Below are 9,719 nucleotides of genomic sequence, written 5' to 3'. Positions count from 1 at the left end.
TCTGCAAGATTGTCACTTGAACGGATCTATTGGACATCAATTGTCCCTTGATTTTGAAGATCATGAGTGAAGAATTTGGGAGAAATATGCTTTGTTCTATCACCTTTGATATATCCGCCTTTAAGCTGAGCAATGCATGCTGTATTATCTTCAAACAAGACAGTTGGAGCTATCTTATGATCAATCATTCCACATGATGACAGAATATATTGAATCAAACTCCTGAGCCAAAAATACTCGTGACTAGCTTCATGTATCGCTAGTATTTCGGCATGATTAGAGGATGTTGCAGCAATCGTCTGTTTCATGGACCTCCATGATATAGCTGTATCACCATATGTGAATAGGTATCCTATTTGAGATCTCCCTTTGTGTGGATCAGACAAGTATCCAGCATTTGCATAGCCAAATAGTTATGACTTGGATCTATAGGGATAAAACAATCCCATATCAGCCGTCCCATGAAGATATCAAAAGATTTGCTTGATTCCACTCCAATGTCTTCTGGTTGCAGAGGAACTATACCTTGCTAGTAAGTTCACAGCAAATGATATATCAGGTCGCGTATTATTAGCAAGATACATTAGCGCTCTAATAGCAATAAGATATGGTACTTCAGGACCAAGAATATCTTCATTTTCTTCTTTAGGACAGAATTGATCATTTTCCATATTCAAAGATCTTACGATCATTAGGGTACTCAAGGGATGTGACTTATCCATATAAAATCTTTTCAAGATCTTCTCTGTGTATGTTGTTTGATGAATAAAGATCCCATTTTTTATATGCTTGATCTGCAGGAAGAGATAAAATTTAGTCCTTCTAAGATCTTTCATCTCAAACTCTTCTTTTAGAGTTTTTATAATTGTTGGAATCTCTTCAGGAGTCCCAATGATATTTAAATCATCAACGTACACAGCAATGATAATGAATCCAGATGCAGATTTCGTTATGAAAATACATGGACAGATATCATCATTCTTGAATCCATTTTTGACCAGATACTTAGTAAGATTATTATACCACATTCGTCCATATTGCTTTAGACCATATAAAGATCTTTGCAATTTAACTGAGTATAACCCTTGCGAATATTCATTGGATGGTTTAGATATCTTTAGTCCTTCAGGGACTTTCATATAGATATCCCGATCTAATGAGCCATATAAGTAGGTTGTTACCACATCCATTAAATGCATATGCAGTTTATGATATGCAGATAAACTAACCAAATAATGCAATGTTATCGCATTCACTACAGGAGAATATGTTTCTTCATAATCTATACCGGGCCTCTGTGAAAAACCTTGTGCTATAAGTCGAGCTTTGTAGCATACAACTTCATTTTTCTCATTTCGTTTTCTCACAAATACCCATTGATATCCAACAGGTTTTACATCTTCTGGTGTATGGACTACAGGTCCGAAGACTTTACGTTTTGCAAGTGAGTCTAATTCAGCCTTCATGGCTTCTTCCCATTTTGGCGGCCAATCATTTCTTTGTCAACATTCTTCGACTGATCTTGGCTCAAGATCCTTACTTTCATACATGATATTTAATGCCACATTATATGCAAATATTTCATTGACAATTGTCTTATTTCGGTCCCATTTCTCTCCTGTAAAGACATAATTTATCGAGATCTCGTCATTTTCACAATTTCATGTACCTGAATGTCTTTTGGCGTTAAAACTATATCAGAATTTTGGACAACTGCAGGTGTCTTTACTATGTCTTTTTCAACAGGAATATTGTTTATCTCTTTTTTCTTTCGATGATTTTTGTCTTTGAAACCAACAGGCCTGCCACGCTTCTCGCGTGAATTTGCTTCAGTGGCTACTTGTCCTACTGGGACATCAATTCAAATTGGGGCATTTTCTGCTAGTATATAAGATTTGGTTATCCTCTTTGTATCGAAAAATGCATCAGGTAATTCATTTGATATTCTTTGCAAATGTATAATCTTTTGAACTTCTAGTTCACATTGCCTTGATCGAGGATCTAAATGCATCAACGATGATGCTTCCAATTAAGTTCCTTTTCAGAAAGCTTATTCTCTCCCCCTAATGTTGGAAATTTTGATTCATCAAAATAACAATCTGCAAACTGGGCTTTAAATACATCCCTAATTTGTATCTCAAGATACCTTACTATAGAGAGAGAATCATATCCAATATATATCTCCAATTTTCTTTGGGGTCCCATTTTGGTGCGATTAGGTGGTGCAATGGGAACATATATCGCACACCCAAATATTCTTAAATGGGAAACATTTGGCTGCTGGCCAAATGCTAATTGCATAGGAGAGAACTGATGGTAACTCATTGGCCTCAAACGAATAAGTGTTGCGGCATGTAAAATAGCATGCCCCCAAACCGAGGTTGGGAGATTTGTTCTCATAAGCAAGGGTCTAGCAATTAATTAGAGGCGCTTAATAAGTGATTCTGCTAACCTATTTTGTGTGTGAACATGAGCTACTGGGTGTTTAACACTTATTCCATTAGCCATACAATAAGTATCAAAAGTTTGGGAAGTAAATTCACCAGCATTATCAAGACGAATTACTTTAATTGGATTTTCTGGAAATTGTGCTTTTAATCGAATAATTTGAGCCAGTAATCTCTCAAACGCCAGGTTGCGAGAAGACAATAAGCACACATGTGACCATCTCGAAGATGCGTCTATTAGGACCATAAAATATTTAAAAGATCCACATGGTGGATGAATAGGTCCACATATATCACCTTGAATCCTTTCTAGGGATTCAGCAGACTCAAATCCAATATTTACTGAGGATGGCCTTAAAATTAACTTTCTCTGAGAACATGCAGCACAACAAAATTCACTAGTTTTAAGAATCTTCTTATTATTTAGTGAATGTCCATGGGAGTTTTCAATAATTCTCCTCATCATGGTTGTTCTCGGATGACCCACTCTATCATGCCAAGTTATGAATTCATTTGGGCTAGTAAACTTCTGGTTTACAATGGCATGTGATTTAATTGCACTAATCTTGGTATAATATAACCCAGATGAAAGTGAGGGCAACTTTTCTAATATAACCTTTTTATTTAAATCATGAGTTGTGATACATAAATACTCATGATTTCCCTCATTCATTGTCTCAACATGATATCCATTTCGGCGAATCTCTTTGAAACTCAACAAGTTCCTCAGAGATTTGGGAGATAATAGTGCATTATTTATTATAAATTTTGTTCCTCTGGAAAACAAAATTATAGCTCTTCCGGAGCTTTCAATCACATTGCCTGAGCCAATTATAGTATTGACATATTCTTCTTTTGGCACAAGATGGGTAAAATATATATCACTTTTGAGAATAGTATGCGGACTTGCACTATGCACAAGGCATACATCTTCATTAATAATAAAATGAGTAGTATGTATAGTTAAATTGAATACTTGATTGGAATTATTTTTCTAAGAAATACTGTACATAAAAATAATGTCATATACTAAAATTTTATTTTAAAACATGACACATTTAATGATTTCAACATTCATAAACATTAATATTTCATTATTTATATACATCATATTTGAAACTTAAATACATAAAAATAAAACTTAACAATAAGTTCTTTACATTATTTATTTACATGAATACTTAACAATCCCACATATTAAACTATTCCATCATTGATCAAATGACCAATATTTCCTTAAGATCCTCAAAGAAATCAGATACATCATAATGAGTGGTGGAATTTTCAGCATCAATTGAAACAAAATTTGTTTCTTTTCCTTTGTCATCATTTTTCAAAGATGCCTAGTAAAAATCAACTAAGTGCCTTGGGGTACGACAGGTACGTCACCAATAGCCATTTCCACCACAATGGAAATACTTATCCTCTGTTGATTTATTTTGCCCAATATTTCTTTCTTTATCCCACTTCTGGTGAGATTCTCTCTTTCGAACATAATTCTTTTTCCTTTCATAATTTTTCTTGTTACTAAAACCTTGCCATTTACTTCTTCTGGAGTAATTATTTGTTGCATTTACTTCAGGAAATGGGGCGGCGCCAGCAGGGTGTGCCTTCATGATTCTTTAAAATTAACTCATTGTTGTGTTCAGCAACAAGAAGGCAAGAAATTAACTCAGAATATTTTTTAAACCCTTTTTCTCGATACTGCTACTACAGGAGCACATTCGAGACATGGAAGGTTGAGAAAATTTTCTCCAACATATCATTATCAGTTATATTTTCCCTCATTGTAGAATTATATTCATTTATAGACTTAAAATCTTGTAGACGCAAGTGCGTCCATTCATATCGGGCTTGAGGAAGTATCACCGTATTTTGATGATTATACCTTTCTTCAAGGTCTTTCCAAAGATCTGCATGATCTTTTAACGTGAGATATTCATTTTTCAATCCTTCGTCAAGATGACGACGAAGAAAAATCATGACTTTGGCTTTATCCTTCTGGGATGCATTATTTTCAGCCTTAATGGTATCTTCAAGATCCATTGAATCAAGATGGATTTCAGCATCTAATATCCATGATAAATAATTATTTCTAGATATATCAAGAGCATTGAATTCAAGATGAGAGAGTTTTGACATAATAGACATTTGTTACCTGAGTCTTCCTAAAAAAAATTGATCAGAGTCTCGTGCTGATAATGTAACACCCTACCATACAGAGTCTTATGCTTAAGTCATAATTTAGAGATGGCAAGGTATTAAGACCTCTAAAATAAAAATTTAGTACGTATAGTAGCATAAATGATTGATTATAACTAGGAGCCTTTGTAGAAAAAGGGGGTAAACAAAAATCGCATCTCGAAAGCGCAACACACCGATTGATAACGTAACGAACAAGGATAACCAACGCGTGATTATATATATACAATGGAGTGTCAAAAACAGGAATATCAAGACTCAAAATCCGGCTGCGAAGATAACCAGTCCGAGCGTAGTAATATATACATATGATAAAAATAAGGAAAACCCCCAAAGGAAACCCAAAGGGACACAAGTACATAAAACTTATTCTCCAAAATCTCCCATAAGAGGAGTCATCACAGTTTGTATTATTTAATGGAGATAAAAGTATCTAATCAAAACATATAAACCAAAACATAGCCCCGAGAACAAAGGATCTTCGCAAATATAGAAGTCTCCAGCATGCCTCAGCGGGAAACCTCACGTCCTGCATCTGAAAAACCACAAAATCCGCATGGGTGAGAACCAGAGGTCCCCAGCATGGTAACAGCTTCCACATATATAATACATAATAATAGAGGAAAGCCGAAGGCAATCCTAGAACTTCCTCCAGATAATGATCATAATCATGATCTATATCCATCACCCTCACTGGTGAATATTTACGGGGGCGAGCTCATCCGGGTCTTTCACAGTGCCCGGCCACACTTACGACTTAGGGTCAACAGAGTATCAAGTCTCAACCTGGAGCACGTGGTGGCTAGCCACTGCTACTACCCAGGGAAACTCGTATCTCAGATAGTGGAAGTGCAAATTACAATTATCAATAATTCAGCATAAACATGCATGAATTCTCATCCATGGATCAACATCCATATCAGCCATTCCGGCTCACGGTTAAATCCATAACCAGCCAATATTCATAGCATACACAGCTATTCCGGCTCATGGTTCAGTCCAGAACCAGCCAATATTCATATTATACACAGCCATTCTGGCTCACGGTTAAATCCATAACCAGCTAATATTCATAGCATACACAGCTATTCCGGCTCATGGTTCAGTCCAGAACCAGCCAATATTCATATCATACACAGCCATTCCGGCTCATGGTTAAACCCATAACCAGCCACTTCATTAACAATTACAGCCTTTCGGCCCATGGCATAACAAGCACTTCCACCACCATCCTCCGCATCTCACATATTCATGCTTGATCCTCATTGATCATCCATTTTTCCCTTGCTTCACTCGCAAGTTGCCACATTCACTAGCTCTTCTTCTCATAGCTAGACATATCATAATGATTTAAGATATAAGTGGTGAGATCGGAGGCTTAGAAGTATGAAATTTGGCTTTTAAAACTCAAAAATCAACTTTGGGATGAAAACAGGTCCACGCGTACGCGCACTCCACGCGCACGCGTGGATGGCCTCAAAAACTCATCGACACGTAAGCGTCATGCACGCTATCGCGTGGATTGAAAAATAGCCAAATGACGCGCACGCATCAACCACGCGTACGCGTGGGTACACTCGTGCCCCTGGCACAGTTCTGGCATAACTCTCTGGAAAATGGCTGGGCATTGGGTGCAGCACATCGGCGCGCCCGCGCACATCACGCGCACGCATGGATGGCGCTTTCGAGAAGAACGGCGCGTACGCGCCAAGGGCGCCTACGCGCGGGGGTGTCATTCTGCTAAAAATTTTTCTAAGTTAAAAGCTGCAGAATTCACAGTTTTAACCCCCAATCTTCCAACGGACATAACTCCCTCATTTTAAATCGTTTTTCACCCGTTCCTCGAACGGCAGGAACATCCCGGATCCAATTTCATTTCTAAATAAATTTGGTACAAAACAGAGATCCGTAGTCCAAGTTATGCCCCGTCAAAGTATGCCCAAAAACCATGTTTTTCATACAAAACCACAACATGCCATTTTCAAAACAAGCCATATTCAACTCTTTTCAAAATCAATCAAAACATGCCATTTCATCCCTTTTCTTTGAAATCAATCAAAATATATTAATTTCAACATCAAGCCTCCTCAACTCACACATTGACACATTACCACAATTTACAAAATCACTATCTCATCATTTTAACCCACTTCACCCAAATGGCTCAAACTCAAACATATTGACATATCATGTACTCTCCCTCATGCCAATTCTCAACAACACCAATTCCAATAAATCATCATTGTACACAATCAATATCATACTCACCATCAACATGGTTCAACCCACAATTCAACCATAACCAATCATCAAGCATATATCACAATATGCATATTTCTCATACATCATACCATCAAGGCATTATTAATCATCATCACATATATGACCACATCATATATCTCAATCATTCAACAACATCAACCATTCAATGCCTATCTTAGGGCCTCTAGCCTAAGTATTTCCTACCACATTACATATTAGATACGGGAAACCGAAACCATACCTTAGCCGATTTCCCAAGCTCAACCGGAGCACTTTCAAACCACTTATCCACAAGCTCTCAAGGCCTCAATACCTCCAAGAACAGATTTTTCACCACCAAATCCCTTTTTCAAGCTTTTCAAAATCACCAATCAAGCTCCAATATTCACATATACACAACCTAAGCCACAATCATCATACCCATACACATCATCTCAATACCCAAACATCATAGAAAAACAAATTACACTAGGGTTGAGAATCTTACCACACCCAAGGTCCAAGGAGACAAGATTAACCTTCTCCTTCAAGAGAGTTGGGTCCTATAATATCAAAGAGCCCAAAATCTTAACATTTTTGCTCATAAAACTCGAAAACAAGGCTGGAATTTTAAAGAGCAAAACGTGGTTTACCTCAAGATTAATTGTATGGGTTTTGTAGAGCTCTCCGCGGTGAACGCGTGGCCACCAACGGAGCGGCAATCGGAGCTCTAGATCAAAAGTTATGGTGGTTTGAAGATCAAGTGAGAGAAAGAAGGTTGAGAGAGTGTTCTTCCCCCATTCTCTCTAACTTTCAGCGTGTTTTGAGTGTTGTGAGGAGAGAGAGTGTTGAAAACTAGGGTTTTGGTCTAGTTATGTTGGGCCAAGGACCCACTTTGGGTCCGGTTGGCCCGGTTTTGCCCGTTCGGTCCAATCTTGGTCCGATTTCTATAAAATTGGTACCGAAATTCTCGTCTCAATCCCGTCTATCATATTTAGCCACAAAAATCACATTTTGGGCTTTCTAGAATAAATTCTCATTTATAGGCTAATTAGCCGTTAATTAACCGGGTTTTACATTCTACCCACCTAATTGGGAATTTTGCCCACAAAATTCAAATGCAATTACCTGGGAATAAATGCGGATGATCCGTTCGCATCTCCGACTCGAGTTCCCAAGTGTGTTCCTCAACACCGCCTCGACTCCATGCCACTTTGACTAATGAAACTTCTTTTCCACGCAACCGTTTGACACTAGTATCATCAATTCTGACTAGAGCCACTGGAAGCGTCAAATCTTCCCTTAACTGAACCGACTCAGGTTTTAACACATGGCTAGCATCAGGAGTGTACTTCCGAAGCTGTGACACGTGAAATACGTCGTGCAGATTTGAAAGATGAGGTGGTAGAGCCATCCGATACGCCACCGGTCCAATCCTCTCCAGGATCTGAAATGGACCAATGTACCGAGGATTCAACTTCTTTGCCTTAATCGCCCTACCTACTCCTGTAGTCAGAGTAACCTTAAGGAAAACATGATCTCCTTCCTCAAATTTTAAGGGCTTTCACCTCTGATCGGCGTAACTCTTTTGACGACTCTGCGCCGTAAGCATCCTATCACGGATTTTCTTGACTTGTTCAGTAGTCTCAGCTATCATTTCCGGCCCCAACAAGCTTTTCTCTCCAGCTTCATACCAACATAGCGGAGATTGACATTTCCTCCCATACAAGGCCTCATACGGAGCCATTCCGATGCTCGCATGATAACTATTATTGTATGAAAACTCCACTAATGGCATATACCGATCCCAACTCACCGGTTGGTCCAAAACATAAGCTCTCAACATATCCTCTAGTGTTTGGATCGTCCTTTCAGATTGACCATCTGTTTGAGGGTGGTAAGCCGTGCTCAAGCTTAATCGGGTTCCAAAAGCTTTCTGAAATGCACCCTAAAACCTTGAAGTGAAACGAGGATCTCTATCCGAGATTATAGTAGCAGGTACACCATGAAGTCTCACAATCTACTTTATGTATAACCATGCTAGCTCCTCAAGGGTGTAAGTCATCCGAATGGGTAAAAAGTGAGCTGACTTCGCCAGTCGGTCCACAATCATCTAGATAGCATCAAAACCAGCCCTAGTCCTTGGCAATCCCGACACAAAGTCCATTGCAATACTTTTCCACTTCCATTGTGGAATCTCTAAAGGTTGCAACATCCCAGAAGGTCTTTGATGTTCAATCTTTACCTTTTGACAAGTTAAGCACTTTGATACATATTCCGCCACATCATTCTTCATACCCGGCCACCAAAACATCGCCTTTAAATCATGGTACATCTTAGTACTTCCCGGGTGAAGGGAGAATCCACTTTTGTGTGCTCCTTTAAAATATCTTGCCTCAAAGTGCCAACATCCGGCACAATGATTGATGAGCGGATAATTTGTACGCTTTTTGGCATTGTTTTTAGTATGTTTTTAGTATGATCTAGTTAGTTTTTAGTATATTTTTATTAGTTTTTAGTTAAAATTCACTTTTCTGGACTTTACTATGAGTTTGTGTGTTTTTCTGTGATTTCAGGTATTTTCTGGCTGAAATTGAGGGACCTGAGCAAAAATCTGATTCAGAGACTAAAAAGGACTGCAGATGCTGTTGGATTCTGACCTCCCTGCACTCGAAGTGGATTTTCTGGAGCTACAGAAACCCAATTGGCGCGCTCTCAACGGCGTTGGAAAGTAGACATCCTGGGCTTTCCAGCAATATATGATAGTCCATACTTTGCCCAAGATTTGATGGCCCAAACCGGCGTTCAAAGTCACCCTCAGAAATCCCA

Source organism: Arachis duranensis, chromosome 10 (assembly GCF_000817695.3).
Source record: "Arachis duranensis cultivar V14167 chromosome 10, aradu.V14167.gnm2.J7QH, whole genome shotgun sequence".
NCBI lineage: Eukaryota > Viridiplantae > Streptophyta > Magnoliopsida > Fabales > Fabaceae > Arachis > Arachis duranensis.
Note: the sequence above shows the minus strand (reverse complement) of the source record.